The sequence below is a fragment of the Pseudorasbora parva genome, chromosome 2, assembly GCF_024679245.1.
Source record: "Pseudorasbora parva isolate DD20220531a chromosome 2, ASM2467924v1, whole genome shotgun sequence".
In the NCBI taxonomy this organism is placed as follows: domain Eukaryota; kingdom Metazoa; phylum Chordata; class Actinopteri; order Cypriniformes; family Gobionidae; genus Pseudorasbora; species Pseudorasbora parva.
Genome location: NC_090173.1, coordinates 24925810 through 24939200, shown reverse-complemented (window position 1 = coordinate 24939200; position 13391 = coordinate 24925810). Strand labels below are relative to the sequence as shown.

Genomic DNA, 13391 nt, shown 5'->3' with positions numbered 1-13391 from the left:
ATCTGGTTGAAATGAGAAGATGAAGAGATGAAGATGAAGAGATGACATGTAGATGGAGAAGAGAAGTGGTCCAAGGACTGAGCCCTGTGGAACCCCAGTAGCTAGATGATGTGACTTAGACACTTCACCTCTCCATGACACCCTGTAGGACCTACCAGAGAGGTAAGACCTGAACCACTGGAGAGCAGATCCTGAGATCCCCGTCCTCTTAAGTGTTGACAGGAGGATCTGGTGGTTGACTGTGTCAAAAGCAGCAGACAGATCCAGCAGAATGAGCACTGAGGATTTGGAAGCTGCTTTTGCCAGTCTCAGTGCCTCAGTTACAGAGAGCAAGGCAGTCTCGGTAGAGTGGCCGCTTTTGAAGCCGGATTGGTTGTTGTCTAGGAGGTTGTCCCGTTCAAGAAACATAGAGAGTTGATTGAACACAACTCGCTCAAGGGTCTTTGCAATGAAAGGCAGAAGGGATACCGGTCGGTAGTTTTCTAAAAGTGCTGGATTCAGAGAGGGTTTCTTAAGCAGTGGGGTTACCCGAGCCTGCTTAAATGCTGTGGGAAAGGTTCCCGTGTGAAGAGAAGTGTTGACAATGTGAGTGAGTGCAGGAGTGATTGAAGAAGAAATAGCCTGAAGGAGGTGAGTGGGAATAGGATCAAGTGGACAGGTAGTAGGGTGATTGGAAAGGATGAGTTTAGAAATATCTGCCTCGGAGAGTGGAGAGAAGGATGGAAGCGTGTTCGTGTTAGTTGTTGAGATGTGCGTGTCAGTTTGTGATGAGGAGAACTGTTTGCTAATGAGAGCTGTTTTGTTGGTGAAAAATGATGCAAAGTCATCAGCTGTAAGAGTTGATGAAGGAGGGGGAGGAGGTGGACAAAGGAGAGAGGAGAATGTTTTAAAGAGTTGGCGAGAGTCAGAGCAATTGTTGATTTTGTTGTGGTAGTATGTTGTTTTAGCAGTGGAGACATTTGTAGAGAAAGAAGAGAGAAGAGACTGATAAAAGGCAAGGTCAGTATTGTTTTTAGATTTCTGCCATTTCCTCTCTGCCGCCCTGAGTCCAGAGCGATGTTCACGGAGAACTTCAGACAGCCAGGGGGCAGATGGGGTGGGGCGGGCTGGTCTGGATGAAAGGGGGCAAAAACTGTCTAAGGAGGATGTTAGAGTGGAGCAAAGAGTGTCGGTAGCACTGTTAGTGTCCAGTGCTGAGAACTGAGCAGGTGGAGGGAGTGAAGATGAAACCATAGTGGATAGGCGAGAGGGAGAGAGTGAGCGTAGATTACGCCGAAAGGTAATCTGTGTAGGAGTACGTTTTGTATCAGGAGTCAGTATGAGGTTAAGAGTGATGAGAAAGTGGTCTGAGGTGTTTAATGGAGTAATTAAAGTGTTGTCCGTGGAGCAGTTGCGTGTGTAGACCAGGTCTAATTGGTTACCGGATCTGTGAGTAGCCGTAGTAGATACTAACTTAAGGTCAAATGAACTCAGTAGAGTGCTGAAGTCTGCAGCTAGGTGTTTATCAAGATGGATGTTGAAGTCACCAAGCAGAATCAGTGGAGTGCCATCCTCAGGGAAGCTTGAAAGTAACACATCCAACTCCTCCACAAAGTTACCGAGGTGACCTGGAGGACGATAGACCACTACCACATGGATTTTAACAGGGTGAGTAATAGTGATTGAGTGCGATTCAAATGAATTGGCCGGTAGAGACGGTAATGGATCAAATTTCCAATCATTTGAGATAAGCAAACCAGTACCCCCACCCCTCCCAATAGGCCGAGGAGTGTGTGAAAAAGTATAATTGCTTGAGAGGGCTGCAGGAGTGGCAGTGTCCTCTGGTTTGATCCAGGTCTTAGTTAGGGCCACGAGGCTAAGCTGAGAATGAGTCCCAATAGATGAAATAAAGTCTGCTTTGTTTACAGCCGACTGGCAATTCCAGAGACCAATTGGAATAAAGAGTAAAGTAGCAGAGGATGTTAGGATATAGCGCAAATTATTAGGATTACGGCGTCTCGTGCGTACAGAGCGTGATTTACGAGTGCTAGTAGTTATAGTTGAGATTTGAAAGCACATGGTGAATACAAATCAGAGAAAAGGCCAGATAGGAATTAGAGCCGAACACAAATAATGAAAAGGAAGATGATACTCAAGTGCCTTGCCGGGGTCCTTGCTCGGGCGGAGTTGCACTGGGAAGAGTTGAAGTCTTTACACTCGTCGGTCTTCACACAAGGAGGGCTTCACACTGCCGCTTCCGCTGCCGCGGACTATCACGCTATTTATACTCACTTGAGTATCGTTATTGAAAGCAGCTGGGAACGCCCCCAACAAACTCGCTCCCAACGAGGCAATGACCAAACAAATGCTAACTCAACAAATGCTAACTCCCACACACACCGAGAGAATATACCAAAACTAATAATACACACCTCTGCACTACACAGACACACTTATCCAACAACCAATCAACAAACAATCAAATGAGAAAAGTTACAAACACTTACAGAGTAGTTGTCTATCAGTCAATTGAACTGCTCCTCTCTAGCCAAAATGTTTCAAACACACAAGGCTTTTAATACCTGTCTTCCCACAGAGGGGAAATGCCAGGGACGATGCAGCTGAAGGCGAGAGATAGCTCGCAAGCGTCTCTTCGATCTTCGGCATCGCCCCCATAACCATAGTGTCTCAGCCCAAATATATTACTATATGCAGATGTATGTGGGCTGAACACTCTATATGATACCGGTTTCCTCCATGACCTAGACACCTCGGTGTGCAGGTCAGGGAAGAACGGCAGGACGTTGATGCTTTGCACGAGAGGGCAGGAATCGCTCATCTAATTTCGTTTTCTCTGATTTCGATGGGATTCAGATATTTCCGCCAGCCAGTCGTTTTTTATTTTTATATTTAACCTGGCCACAGCTCTCGTGAGAACCTCAACTCACTAGCAGGTGACTGAAGTGGCGAGTCTTCAGTTGCGATGCTCTCAACGTCCACCTCCTCAGAGCTGAATAGTTGGAGCACCGGTGCCCCGCCCGGGGAGGAAGAGACCGCAGAGCGGGCTTCCAAACCCCGAGACGAGACACTGGACGATACAGGTGAGGGCTGAGATAAGGCTGGGCCCGTCTCAAACCCCTCTGTAAAGTCCATGTGTGAACCCCACGACTGAAGCCACCACTCTGCCTCGGCAGCAGCGGGACCGAGCCGCGGGGAACACGAGCCGAAGCACCCTCCTCGAAGAGTGCCCGGCGGGAGCGCAGCATTCTTAACGGAAGCCGCTCAAAAAATGCTCGCAAGCGGCCCCCTCAAGGGCTGCCTGAGCGTGCTGCGCTCCCAAACAGCCATACACAATGAGTGTGTTTCCCACACGCAATATATATATTTTGAGGGCAGGGATGAACACACTGTGAAATGCTGTTCACTCGCCATAATCTCCTTTTTCTCTTTATGTTATAAAATATATATCAGATATATTTAACAAAGGTGGAAAATTCTCTCTAATGGACAGACAAAAACACCAAATAGACAGACAGGTTCACACAGATCGCTTACTGAAGGCACAGAAGCTAGTTCCTGTTTGTGTTCGCGGACCTTTTATAGTCTCCGGTCGATGACGTCATCACGTCGGCGACGATCGATCTCCCGATGGATTGGTTCTACACGCGCTTCACGACGCATTAACGCAGAGGCGTTCTCACAGCATATCGACGCAGCTCGAGTTCCCCGAAAGGGAACCAAGGGTTAAAGTATTAGTTTCTTTCAAAAAAAAAAAAAAAAAAAAAAAAAAAGGTTTTCTAAATTTTGCAAAAATGTTAATGGAGTGACAGTGGACACTATTATCAGCTCATATTTCTTTTACAACTACGGCAAAAGTCGTCAGAAACCATTGCAACATCTTCCTCGAAATCACAAACAGAATTGCTGTCTCAGCTGTTTCTCCGTCGCTCTGCATACGTCATCGTCCGTTGGTGATGCTCCTTTGAAAATGATTTGTCAGACCATAACTCAGTTACTACTGAGAATGATCTGGTTTTAACCAAGCTAAAGGAAACCCACAGACAGATTAACAGGATAGTTTAAATGGCCTATTTTTATTGTACATTTCTGGGCTTCACAGTCACCATCCACTTTCATTCAATGTAAAAGAGCAGCCTGGATGTTCTGCTGGACAATTCCTGTATATGAACTGCTGGATAGTTGCACTGAGAAAAATAACCTCATATCCCCTTAAGTATACACAAGCATTGTGAGTCTGCTCTGTACTTTCTACTGCATAAGAGGTCTGATAAACAAGCATAATTCAAATGACTCTGTATGCTATTGGATAGTCTTTCAACCAATCAGACCACAAGAGGCGTGATCAACAGGCTACGACCCATCGTTTCTCTATCTGGCATCGTGTTAAACCCGCCAAAAGTGCGCTAGGTCAAATCTGTGATTGGTTCCTGCAAAAGTGTAACAGAAGTAGTAGAAATTAATGTGCAGGTTTCCAGACTGAGTTGCAGTGCGAAATCAAAACGCCGGCAGATGAGGCTGGGTTTACCCAGTCTAACACATACCAGCTAATGCACAATGATGTTGGATTATGCCTGTTATTATGAAAAAGCAGCTGAGCCAGGGTGAGCTCACACCGCTGTTGCTGTCGGTAACTGGCCGTGTGCCTGCGTCTCTGTCATGTGGTGATGAAGAGGAACCAATGCCCGCTGTCACAGGGTGCCAGCAGCAATATATGACTCACCCATTTTCTGAGACTGGCGCTGTGCCAGCAGCCACCCACCCCTCAATAAGCAAGCATCCTCTAGACATTGAGAAGATGTGAGTCAGAGAGAGAGAGAGAGAGAGAGAGAGAGAGAGAGAGAGAGAGAGAGAGAGAGAGAGAGAGAGAGAGAGAGAGAGAGATGGACTTGTATTGTAACCAAATAAGCAAGATGAGAACACATCTATAAGAGGAAAAGAATGGGAAAAAAAACCATCATGAAAGTTAGAAGGTGTAAAGCCACGTGAGAAATAAGATAAATTGGGGGGGAAATGAAAGAATGAGAGAGAGGGAGGGAAAAAGAAGAGGAGGAGAGGTGTAGATTTAATAACAGAACACTTTCTTCAGCCCCTCAAGGTCAGATTTGTCCTTTTGAGGCAGGATCTGATCTCATTTAGAGTTTTTTAATCTCCACCAAGGAGTGAAGGATTTTTCGTTGTTGCTGACAGGTGTTTCCCCCCAGCTACGTCAACTGTTTCAAACACATCAGATGAACAGATCAACACTTGAAGAGGAAGAGAGAGAGATTATGAGCAGGCATGAACATTTAACTTCTATATGGCTTTGAGACAGAGGGGTCAATAACTAATGTGAAACACCTGTGTCCTCTGACCAAAAAATCTGACTAAACCTGCTACAAAAAAAATCTCACACTCATATGCGTAATGACACGCTGTGTGGTATTTTTCATTACAGACGTGTGGTTTGATATACAGTTATGTTGCTCAATATATGACTGGAAGGTGACATATGGATCCACTTACAAGTTTGTACACAGTTTTTAACTAATTGCGAGGGCAATCCACTAAATTTTGTGGAATCAATGAAAAAAAAAAAAGAAAGTTCAATGGGCAGTACAAAAAATGTATACAAAAAAAAAATATATAAAAAAAAAAAAAAAAAAAAAAAAAAATATATATATATATATATATATATATATATATATATATATAGTAAAAACCTGTTCATTTGTTGACTGTAAGCTACTGTACGTTATAATTATAGAACAAAATAGTAGCTATTATACTGATAATATTTTACTGAAAAAAACCCAAACAAATTCAGGCCCCAGTTAAAAATGTTCTAGTGACTGATCACATCTAAAAAATTTGTTGGCCATATTGATTTCTGTAAATTAAATTGCATCAGTTCACAGAAATTAAATTTGGCCAACTGAAAAATTAGATATGATCAGTCACTGGAAAATTTTCAATTTGCCAGATTTTTTTTTTTACAGTGTATATTGATTATACAATTTATTATATTGGTTATTTAGTACATGATATTCAGCTTTTTTTTTTTTTTTTTTTTTTTACTGTAAAATACTTGTTTTTGTAAGTACAAGTATAAAGTATCTAACAATCTACAATTAGACCAATTTGGAGTCGATGTCAGAGTTACACCATTTGCATTATTCCAAAAAATGTCTTATGCCGTTGGATGTCAGAAATTTTTTCATTTTCAAGATTTTTTTCATATTTATAGAATACCGTCACTGACAATGCTCTGTGAAGCTATACGCAGACATTAATGGTTGCGAGTCACAGAATGGACTGAGGAAACCTGAGATGATTAGCCTAGATTATTTTGAAAGCGGCAACCGGAAAGATTTAAGTACGTCTTTATCAAACACACACAATGATTTATTCTCATCCACCCATGACTGATTTAACTATTATTTTTGTATTACATAGCCTGCACGATCTTTCGATATAAGTGTGAACCGCGCGCACACACACACACACACACACACACACACACACACACACACACACACACACACACACGCCCTTCAAATTTCAAGTCAAGAGAGAGAATAGCGGAGAACAAGAAAAGAATATCACAAGATTCATCGGTCTCCCGTCGGGCTTCCGTTTTGGTAGCCCGACTGGAAAACACACAGCCCCGTGACATTGGGCTTTGCCAACACTGGCCTATTATGTCTGAGTCCAGCGTGCTAAAGGTATGTTTCTGTTAGACATGTACACATACGCAAAACGATCTATAACAATGCAATACTTGCTATATTCTTCGGCATGTTTATTGCTGCTGGCTAGGCGGGGCTACTGAACTACAGGTGCTTATCTATAGAGGCGGTGTTTCGCCAGTCGATGACGTCAAGATGTGAACACGATCGTTTTCTGGGCCTGGTGTCTATAAAAGCTTTTCTTTCACTAACAAGGAACTTTTCAGCTCTGAAACTTAGAGGATAATCTTATATTACCATGACTTTTTATATATCAAAATCTCAATTCATCACCCCTTTAAAAATTTGTTTTTCCTAATGGTCTGGTGGTAGATTTTTTTTTTTTTTTTTTTTAAATCATATTAACAGTATCAAATGAAATTCGAGCTTCATCTCGGATACATCTTTTCAGTGAGTTCCTCACAGTGTATTATGGGATTGCCTTTCCACAAAGGATACATGTGATGCTTATGCAATTATGCATTAAAATGTGCTTCCCTGAGCAGCCCACTAGGTTTGGGAACAGAGCAGTTGATTTCCCTCTTCAACCCAGGTCTCAGCCTCTCCTCCACCTCCAGTAAAACACTAAATCACCAAACTGCTCTTCCTTTTTCCTTGCAACCTCTCACAGTGGAGAGCTGACCATTTTCAGCCACAATGTCTCTGATGACGGGGCCCAGATGCTTATAATGACATCCCTGTTCTTTATTGTGCAAAATTACAGTAAATGTGAATCATGTGCATTAGAGAGAATTGATAGCACAGAAGAGGACGATGAGGACAGAAAAAGTCACAAAGGCACGGAAAAAATTGCATTTGCAGAAAGTGTGTGCATGCTCTGCATAAATTAGCCTTTAGGAAAGTCTTTTCCTTTCTAAAAACAGCTAATCAACTAAAATACAGCAAATGCTGATAAATGACCTATCCACATGCATGTACAGGTCAGCTTTACGTCATCGCACTGCACACGATCTTCCTCCACGGCAGAGTCTGGGAGTATTCCCAGGTACAAATATTGAGCCGTCATCCTAGGAGTCTGGGCCGCAGCGACAGGATCTTACTTAAGGTGTACCTAACTAATCCTATACTTCAGTGTACTTCAGCACATTAGAAGTTGTGGGAGTGTGTCTGGGTGGTTTGAAGACTGATGTAAGAGAGAGGGGAAGGAAAGTGCGAGTCTAAGACATTGAAAGTGCAGAAACTTGAGGAAAGGTTTTAGCTGCCAGACTGTTGGGATCAATCCACCTCAGCCTCATATCCCTAAAGCCAAACCCCAAACATGTGGAACCAATCAACAGCTGAAAATCATATCACCACAGTTTTCTCTCTCTGCCTGTCTGCGTTTAATAAAATCATAACATGAGGGTCAGGTATGATTGGCTCTCCTTTCAATCTCACTAGGCTGCGAGTGTAGGTTATTCTAAGCAGCCAATAAGAAAACACCTTCAGCACAGAGGTCAGCCAATTGTGTCACAGCTTTCTTGGGTCATTTACCTTGTACAGGGAAGGTTAGGCAAAATGGCGTCAAGCTCTTAAGGTACCAACCCATTAAAAAGGAATAAAACAGAATAGCAAAAAGCCTTTTAGAAGGGGAAGGAAAGGCTAGATCATAAAGTTATGGACATTTATGAGTCATATTTTATTAGCCTTTGAGAAGAGATGGCAAACATGCTTTTTTAATGGAAATGTTCTGTTGCCTTACAATGAGTAAAATCTCTTGAACAAGGTCCCCTAGATCCAATCCAGAGCTCAATTAAACTACATAAACATTCATTCTAGTTCAGAGCTTCACTGAAGACTAAGGTCCAGTGAGAGGTCAGGGGATTTTCAATGTGGTCTTAACTATGGAACTAATGTTTTTGTAGCTTAATTTGATCTTAATTAGATCTAATTCACCATGAGGCCTCACCCGAAACCTTTTTCTCCTTTTAGCTTTGGATGCATGACACTGAATGGTGTATGTGTGTGTGTGTGTGTTTTATTATTATTGTACTGAAAGGGAGAGTGTGAACATCCTGTAAAGGGATGTGCGTGTTGGGTGGTTTCCATCAATTTTCTCTCTCTCTTTAACTCTCTTCATTACATGTGCACACACATGTGGATTTGCGCGCACACACACACACACACACACACACACACACACACACACACACACACACACACCACAGATGTGTGGGCCAATTTCCGGAGTGAGACAATGTTTTTACACTTTTTATTGTCTAAAAACATGGGGACAGAGAGCTGGAGAATTCTCAGAGTCCCTTTTAGATCAAGACTTCTGTACTAAGAACAGACAGATCAGGTTGTTTTTGGCTGGCCCTTTTCCAAAAAACACCCAAATTTGGCCCCAAAAGGCCACCCTCTGATTTTCTTTGTCTTTCTCTCTCACTTATGCCTCATATCAACCCAGCTGTGTAGGTTTCATTTGAGCATTGGATTTGTCCTACATCCCACCCATTCTGCAAAAAAAAAAAAAAAAAAAAAAAAAAAAAAAAACTACGCCTTTGATTGAAAGATAGTAATGTTCAACCACATGGTTATAAACACGGTAGGTATAAAACAGACATTCTGTATGTTTTAGCCAACCCTAAACACAATCCATTGACCAAGTCAAAGTGGTGGCAGTATGTGTTTCCATATACATGGACTAATTTGTAAACAGGAGTCAGCCATGATCATTTTTAGTTACAGACATGCAGTAGTTCAGTTGTTAATATTTGCATGTAGAAGGTTTATAATTGAAAGAGAACCTTTCGCCATTTGACCATTACACAATTGCCAAAACATTTTAGTGTTCTGGAAATTAATATCAACACTAATCTCATAAATCTTACCAACCCAAAACTTTTGAATGGTAGTGTATAAATATGCAAAGCAAAATGGATTGGCTATAAGATAATATTCAGAGTATTTTTTTCAACATTAATCAAAAACAAAAAGACAGATGCACGAGTGATTCTAGTCCAAACACGGTCCAACGTAGTCTCTCATTCTCTCTAAACAAAAATGCTTCCCCTTATATTAGCGCACCCTGCTCTCTCTCTCTCTCTCTCTCTCTCTCTCTCTCTCTCTCTCTCTCTCTCTCTCTCTCTCTCTCTCTCTCTCTCTCTCTCTCTCTCTCTCTCTCTCTCTCTCTCTCTCTCTCGGGATGGATAGATTAGTGTGGGGTGATGGGGCGACGGTGGTCTCAATATCATGTGTCAGTGCTGTTCAGATCAACACTGATGATCTCTATCCTGCTCTAGGGTGCCTTTTCCCCCTCCGCAAAGAATCCCGGGCCTCTAGAGACCTCAAGCATTAGTGTTGGAGCTGACTGGACTCCTCGATCACAGAGTTGGGAACAGGGGACACAGATAGGGTTGGGGATGAAGATCTACAGAATAAACTAAGAATAAACAATGAGGCTGGGATTTTACATATTTTATGGCATTTCCCTCCCTTTAAGGAGCAAAAATATAATGCAGTTTGTCATATACTGCAATATGACACTTCCCTCGCTTTCATCAACCCAATCAGCGCAATTATTCACTGTAAACATGTTTAAAATTCTCCAGCTTCATCCTAGTGCTACTCTTAGTGGCCTGGTCTAGGTAGGTTAATCACTGGGGCCTCCTGGTCTGGAGGCCCCGACCATAAAGGCTTATATTTAGTCATTAGAAGGGGAGTTTCTCTACTTCAGCTAATCAATCAGTGTTAGATGGTGGAACAGACAGAAATGAGGGAGGGGGCTGACTCCTTTATTGCTCTCCTAGGCCACTCAAGCGATCAATAAGTTACTTTGATCATAATTAGATGATCAGTTTTTTTGGTTTTTTTTGCACTTTAAAGCTGAAATCACTAATGGTCCTCTGTCCAGAGAGCTTACTTATGCATATTCCAATGCACAGCTGTCATAAAGGCCACTTCTGTTATAGACCGTCCAAAACAACATGACATAATTTATTGAAATCTCCTCCACTTCCTTAAACCAATAGTCATTAATCAATGCTGATGCCTTGAGGATCAATAAAGAAGAATGTGGTGTGCCGTGAACCCACGATTACAATTATGATGGAAATGGAAGCCGCAACATTTTAAGCAAAGGAATAAAAATTTATATCCGTACTGATCTTAAAACTGAAGCTCAGTTACAAATTCTGCAATTAAATAGGGGATGTGTGATAAAGCACAATGCTGAGGAAAATATTTTAAAGAAATCAAACATTTTGAAATGAGATGAAAAAAACAAACATTTATTTTTAACTTCTTGTAAGGCAATTTCACACTTAAGCCACTTACAAGACATTTAGCATGCTAACCATTTAAGCATGTATCCTCTTTTTACTCAAATTAAGAGACAAAATGTCTGAATTGTTATCAACATTTGGATATAGTTTAGCTCTGTTTATCCTCTAGAGACATTTAAGTAATGCAATGCAATTCTGGTTTTAGTTGTCGCCACTTGACCTTCCATCTTCAAACTGATTCCTGACTCAGGCTGAAATGATGACTATTTGTGGTGTTTATTTGATTCTAAAAAGTTTAGTATTCTTGTCACTATGAATGGCTGGAAAAAGAAAAATGTCAACCGACCACTAACACAGCTGCAATTCTTTGCCTTTTTAAATAAAAAGACTGAGGTCTAAGTCTCACTAACCAATTTAAACAAGCCGTCACCATGAAGCGAGACACCCACATCCTCAGCTTGCCACAAGCTTCAGGAAATATGTGACTTTGGCATTCAAATACAGCACAGGTCTATTAAGGTTAATTAAGGTTAATTAAATGCCAATAAAATGATTGTGTGAAACTGATGGAAATACTTTGCATTTCTAGACTCCAATAATTATATGTTTCTCACAGGAGTCACTGGGCCGTTACATATCACAGCAGGTTATCTGATCAAAAACTCTGTTTATAATGTCGCCATTTCAAGTTCTCTAAATTACTTCAAGGTCTGCGACATCCAATCCAAACCATCACTTGTAAGCACAGATTATAAAATAAAATATACAGACCTGCTTGTGTTGATTAAGACATTGTAAAAGTTTTATAAATAACAAATGTTATTTATGTTAATAGCTACCCAGGCTAAATGTATAGATTAACAGTTTGTCTGTAAGTCTCATAAAGCACAAAAGGTATGTTAATGTAAGGATAGGCAGGTTCACATTCTGACCTAATATGTAAAGTGTTTTAGCTAAGAAAAGTGTATTTTGTTTGTACATTCTGAGTCAAATCAACCACATTTCAGAAACTTCCCAATTTTTGATTTTTAAAATATTTTTTTCTGCAGAAAGACAAGCATAAATAGGTATTTCGCACCAGAGGAGCCTACCTGGTTTTTGGAGTCTTCTCACCGCAGGAACTGGAATTGTTTTTAGTTCTAAGAACTCCTTTTGGGGGAACTAAATTAGCTCCTATTTTAGAGTAGGGTCTAACCCAGCACAACTGTGATGTAAGGGCTTGATTGGCCAGGGAAAACATTGATTGATGGACCTTAACCTTTACGCAAAAGAAAAAAATCCAACGCAACTTTGAGGGGTCAGCTAGTGAAAATGGACATCAACCACACAGAAAATGGCAATGTTCAATCTAATAACGTATTAGACAGATTAGACCGTAAAACTGATCGTAAACTGACAAAGAAAGAGAATGTAAAAACTGTGTGCTCAGTCTCTGCCATTCTTAGTGCTGTCAAAATAAAAGTCATGGCAAACAAGCGCGGCTAACACTGTGTTCTAACTACATGCGAGTCAACACCACAACACACGATAAAAGGTATCTTTTCCATGTTAATTTGAGTTTTTATTGTAATCAGCTGCAAAGGCAACACATGATGATTCTATTTTAGAAGCGATTTCAATTTCTGCGACGTCGTGGCTGGAATAGCAACACAAAAATATGCTTATGTGCTTTATTTAATGTTAAAAGCGTGTAATGTGTCTTTGAATATAATTTAGTGCTCCCAGCTTTGTTAGTCGGACTAAATTCAACAATGTATAATTCACCTCAGATCTTGAAATTAAACTAATGGAAACAAGAATATTCAAACTATAAACAAACAAGTATATTCTATGGCAAAGATTGTTTTAGCAACTCAGTATGTATTTTTTAGTAATGTTTAAATGATGGAATATTTGTGAATTTGGTTATGTACTTATCCATTTCTTTCCGACTGATTAATCTCTGGTGCTGTGCACTTGCCGAGAGAGGCTGTCCACACGCTGTTCTGATTGGCTGTGGCTTTTGATTGATTTGTTGCATCTCGCAGTTGCGTCGCTTCTAGTGTGGACCCGTCACGTGTAGTTATGACATGGTGTTACACAACTTGCTGCTTACACTTCCCACTAGCTGTGCGAATGCAACCAGGAAAAGAATCCTAGGGAAAATTGTATTTCTTGGAGAACCCTGATGGCTATAGTTCCTAGAACTAAGTTCCGAGAACTACCCAGTGGATGAACCAAATATTAAATTTTCATGGATGTTTGAGTATTCATCTAGAGGGGGGTCAAAATTACAATTTTCAACTGAGATTTGAAATCAGATTACAAGGGGGTAAAAAATACTATAAAAAAGACTGCATCCTTATTTTATTTTTACATAAAGATTGGTAAGTCTTTTAGAATCTGTTGACTTCCGCAATCTTTGTTGCATCAAATTCCAAAAGTGACAGATGAAATACGGGAAAAAGCACTACTTGTGTTA

General features: G+C 40.9%; 1 long non-coding RNA gene across 1 annotated transcript in view; it reads right to left on the bottom strand.

Annotated features, from left to right (window-relative positions):
• LOC137038402 (uncharacterized) overlaps positions 1-12159 on the bottom strand; it is a 101544-nt gene extending 89385 nt beyond the window's left edge. The window contains exon 1 of the long non-coding RNA XR_010897481.1: positions 12022-12159. This is a non-coding gene — a long non-coding RNA (uncharacterized lncRNA). The remainder of the gene's footprint in view (positions 1-12021) is intronic.
• Between the last annotated feature and the right edge of the window lie 1232 nt (positions 12160-13391).